We start from the raw sequence: 5,000 nt of genomic DNA on the forward strand, positions 1-5,000 counted from the left end.
GTGTGTGTGTGTGTGTGTGTGTGTGTGTGTGTGTGTGTTTACACGGACGCACCCGCGGAGGGTGGTGGGGCATGCTCACGTTGGCTCCTGCAAACTCCATTCATTCTGGGAATGTTCTATTGTTTCTGCTGAGTTGCCAGTTGCTGCGATGAGCCAAGCTATACTCCTTCCGTTGCCTAGTTCTTAAAAAGGCCGAGTCTCCGGTTTTCTCAGTGAATGGACTGACCCACACCTTCCCATCCCGCCGGACCCCTTCTGCAAATACTTGCACTCAAAGGGTTCTTTCACTTCGTCCAGAAAACAAACATCAGCCACCCACACCCACCCCATTGCCACAGATACGCAACCCACACAACAAAACTCCAGCTGGCCTCCTTCTGCTTCCATGTACTTTAGAGAGTCACTGTCTTAGACATGCCTTAGGCTCAAGGACTTGATGCTGTCTCCCTTTCTGTGGCACGGTCCCGTCCCCCGTTAGGCCCAAAGTAGAATTGAATTGCATGACCACACTGCTACACTGCTCGCGGGAGCTGGAGAAGATATGCTAACGTGACTGACCTGATGGGAGCACTGTCCATTTGAAAGGACCTACAGGCCGAGGCGTCTACAAACATGCTCCCTGGAAGTCTTTGGCATTCACATGCCTCTGATGAAATCATTGCTCTGGAAACTCCAGCATCTATAGCCGATCTTGTTGTCCATGGTCTTCTGACCATTACTCGTCCTCTGTTCGCCTGACATTCTGCCCAATTGTCCACGGAGAAATTAGACCCCATCCCGTGAGAGCCGAATCCGATTCCTCTGCTCACCCCCACGACAGACAGAGAAGAATATGCACAGGTCTGTGCCCGCCCATCTTCTCTTTCTCTGCCACGCCACGCCACGCCACGCCACGCCAGGCCACGCCAGGCCACGGCAGAAGAAAATGTGGCCCGCCCTCCCTTCTCCTGTCAAAAGTCAAATCTGAGATATGACTTGGATACGAAGGAAACCAGATTACTGTTTTGAATCATAGACACATTGATTGATTGAAGATTTTATTTAGGTAGTCATGAGACGCGCGCGCGCGCGCACGCACGCACACGCACGCACGCACGCACGGACGGACGCACGGACGGACGCACGCACGCAGGCACGCACGCACGGACGCACGCAGAGGCAGAGACGCAGGCAGAGGGAGAAGGAGACTCCATCCATGCAGGGAGCCCGCTGTGGGACTCGACTCCAGGACCCCGGGATCACGCCCTGGGCCAAAGGCAGGCGCTCAGCCGCTGAGCCACCCCGGCCTCCCTACCTGGAGACACTTTGATAGAGTAGCAGCAGCAGCAAAGAAACACAGGCACACCGCCGCTCCCCCCACCCCCCCAGGTGAAAGAAGGTCCTGCTGACTCCCCTCCTTTTCCTCTGAGAAGAGAAGCACACCCCCTCTCCTGCCCCTGGAAGGTGCCTTGGAGGGGAGCGCCAGGAGGGGAGTGAATGACATTCTTCTCTTCAAGGACAGGAAGTGGAGCATGAGCAGGAGAATTCTGGAGAAACAGATTGTGTTATAGAAAAGAAAAGAAAAGAAAAGAAAAGAAAAGAAAAGAGAAAATCCTTATGTTCTTTGAGCCTCCCCCCCCCCCCCCCATGGAGTTCCTCTTCCACAACCTCTTCTCATTCAACCCAATAGACAAGTATTTGGGGGGGGGGGTCAGGTCCCAGACGCTGAGAGGGTGGAGGTGAAGGTGGTGCGGGGGAGGGGGGGGCACACCGTCCTCTCCAGCGCCTTTGGTTCAGACCTCCTTCGTGGCCTCCCTCCCTCCCTCCCTCCCTCCCTCCCTCCCTCCCTCCCTCCTTCCTTCCTCTTCTAAATATACAAATTAAATCCTAAAAAGAAAAAGGAAGGACACGAGAAAAAACAGTGCATCCGTTGCTGTCCTAGGAGTGCTCCCGGGGCCCTCCGCCCGTCCCCGGGCCGAGAGGCGAGATCCGAGGCGTCCTGACGGCCTCGCCGCCCGGATCTGTCCCGCTGTCGTTCGCGCCGGTTGTCGGGTGCCACCTGGCGGCCGCTTTTATAGAGCGTGTCCCCTCCGGAGGCTCGGCGGCGACAGCAAGGAACAGGCTTTGGTGGCGGTTTCCCGGGGCCGAGTTCCAGGAGGAGGGCGGCCCCGGCGCGGGCGTCCGGCTGTCGCCGGGGCATCGGCGCGCGATGCGCTCGCCGGAGATTGGACCTCCAGAGCTGCGAGGGAGTGTCGCTGTCGCCGCTGTCGCTGTTGTCGCCTCCGCCTCGCTCCCGGAGGAGGGCGTGCGGGCCGCCTGGGTGGGTCGACCAGCACCCGCCGGTGGCTCCTCCTCCGCCCGCGAGGACCGACCTGGGCCGCCTCGGGGGAAGGGGACAGGGTGTGTCCCGCCGTCCGTCCTGTGGCTCCGGGCGATCTTCGGGCCTTCCGTGTCACGCGGTTGTCTCCCGTTGTCACGCCCTGGCGACGGGGACCGGTCCGAGCCTGGAGGGGAAGCCCGTGGGTGGCGCGACAGACCCGGCTGCGGGCACGTGTGGGGGTCCCGGGCGTCGGACGCGATTTTCTCCCCGTTTTCCGAGGTCCGCTGCGGAGGTGGGTCCCGGTCGGACCGGGTGCCACGCGGGGGTGGGCCGGCCGGCCGGCCCCGGTGGCGATTCCCGGTGAGGCTGCCTCTGCCCGCGTGGCCCTCCACCTCCCCTGGCCCGTGCCGGGGTTGGGGACGGCGGTAGGCACGGGGCGGTCCTGAGGGCCGCGGGGGACGGCCTCCGCACGGTGCCTCCGGAGAACTTTGACGATTTTTCAAAGTCTCCTCTTGGAGATCACTGGCGTGGCGGCGTGGCGGCGTGGCGGCGTGGCCGTCTCCACCTCCCGCGTATCGCCCCTCCCCCCTCCCCACCCTGGGTCGACCAGATAGCCCGGGGGGCTCCGTGGGGTGGGGGTGGGGGGGCGCCGTGGGGCAGGTTTTGGGGACAGTGGCCGTGCCACGGTCCCGGGAGGTCGCGGTGACCTGTGGCTGGTCCCCGCCAGCAGGCGCGGCTATTTTCTCGCCCGAAATGAACATTTTTTGTTGCCAGGTAGGTGCTGACACGTTGTGTTTCGGCGACAGACAGGCAGACGGAAAAGACAGTCGGTCCGTCGCTCGCCTTGGAGATGCGGGCCTCTGGGCGCGTGTGGGGTTCTGGGCTTGACCGCGCGGCCGAGCCGGTCCCTGTCCTCGCTCACTGGAGCCTGAGCCGTCCGCCTGGGCCTGCGCGCCGGCTCTCGCGCTGGACTCCAGGTGGCCCGGGTCGTGGTGTCACCCTCCGGTCTCTGGCACCCGAGGGAGGGCGGTGTGGGCAGGTGGCGGTGGGTCTTTTACCCCCGTGCGCTCCATGCCGTGGGCACCCGGCTGTTGGCCGTGACAACCCCTGTCCCGCAAGGCTCCGTGCCGCGTGTCAGGCGTCCCCCGCTGTCTCTGGGGTTGTCCGGTCGCTCCTGCCCCCTGGGGGTCGAGGGGCTGCCGGTGAGGCGGAAGCAGGTCCCCCCGGTCGCCGTCCTCGCTGGGCTTTTGCTCCTCGGGAAGCCCCCTCGGGGCCGCAGCTTGCTGCCGATCGATCGATGTGGTGATCTCGTGCTCTCCTGGGCCGGGCCTAAGCCGCGTCAGACGAGGGACGGGCATCCATGGCGGATGCGACCGCTCTTCTCGCTCTGCCCGCGGGCCCCTCCCTCCCCGGCTCCTCCACGCCCGGCCGTCGTGACGGCGGGTGCGCGGGGGGGCGCGCGCCGGGGTTGGGGGTGGTGCGGACTCCGGCCCGACCCCGCCCTCCCGCCTTCTTGCCTCGCGGCGCTGGCGGGACCGGGGTCCTCTGACGCGGCGGACACTCTCGCCGGCCTTTCCTGAAGGCCTGGGTCCGTGGCGAGCGGCCCTCCCCTCCGCGGGGAGGGCCTGCCCGACGCCGCGCTGCTCACCGCCCGGCCTGGGCGCGCTTGAGCGCGTTGCGCCCGGCCCTCCGTGGTGCCCCTGGAGCGCTCCAGGTCGCCTCAGGTGCCTGAGGCCGAGCGGTGGCGTCGTTTCCTTCCCCGTCGACTCCCCTCGGGCCGCCGCCGCCGCCGTCGGTGGCGCGTCCGAGGAGCGGGTGGCGGAAGTCGGCAAGGGAGGCGCACCCGTGCCCCTGGCGGGGGCCCGGGCGCCTCGTCTTCCTTCCCCCTCCCCTCCCCCTCGCCGCGCCGGCGGGGGTGGTGTGGGGGCGGTGTGACTCGGAGGACTTGGTGGGGACGCGTGAGCGCCCGCGGCGGGCCGAGCCAGCGCCCCGGGCGCTTGGCCAGCCCGAGGGGCTGCCCCTCTCTCCCGGCACGGGTCGTGCCCCCGTCTCCGTTCCTCGGTCTCGCCCGCCTCGCGGGAGGCGGGGAGCTCTCCTCTCTGGGCGGTGACGTGGCCGCGCCGTGCTCGGGCGAGGTGGAGGGTGGTGTCCTCGAGGGGGCACCGGCCGCGAGCGCTCGGGGTTGCCCTGTGCCTGTCCCTTGCCGGAGATCTGCGCCCGCCCCGCGAGCCCTGTCGGCCCCGGAGCGCCGTTTGGTGGGGCCCGTTTGGGGGGACGAAGGGGGGGGCGATGCGCCCTCGGTGAGAAAGCCTTCTCTAGCGATCCGAGAGGGTGCCTTGGGGTACCGGAGCCCCCAGCCGCTGCCCCTCCTCTGCGCGTGTAGTGTGGCCACCGACGCGGGGTTGACTACCGTCGCGACGTGTTTGGGCAGAGCGCCGCTCTTTGCCTACCGCGGCCTGCGCCTCCCCCCTCCGAGATGGGGGAGGATACCGTCGGGCCGGGCCGGCGTCCGGTGCGGGGTGTGTTGCCCGCGTGCGTGTGCGAGTGTGCGCGCGGCCGGGGGGGGGTTGGGGCGGCCCGCCCCCCGCCCCCCCCCCCACGCCAGCCACCCCGTGTGTGTTGCGTGTGCGCCGCGCGAGCGGCTGGCTTGGCTGGCTGGCTGGCTGGCTGGCTGGCTGTCTGTCCGGGCCCCCGCCCGCTC

This window comes from Vulpes vulpes, unplaced genomic scaffold (assembly GCF_048418805.1).
Source record: "Vulpes vulpes isolate BD-2025 unplaced genomic scaffold, VulVul3 u000000705, whole genome shotgun sequence".
NCBI classification, from domain to species: Eukaryota; Metazoa; Chordata; class Mammalia; order Carnivora; family Canidae; genus Vulpes; species Vulpes vulpes.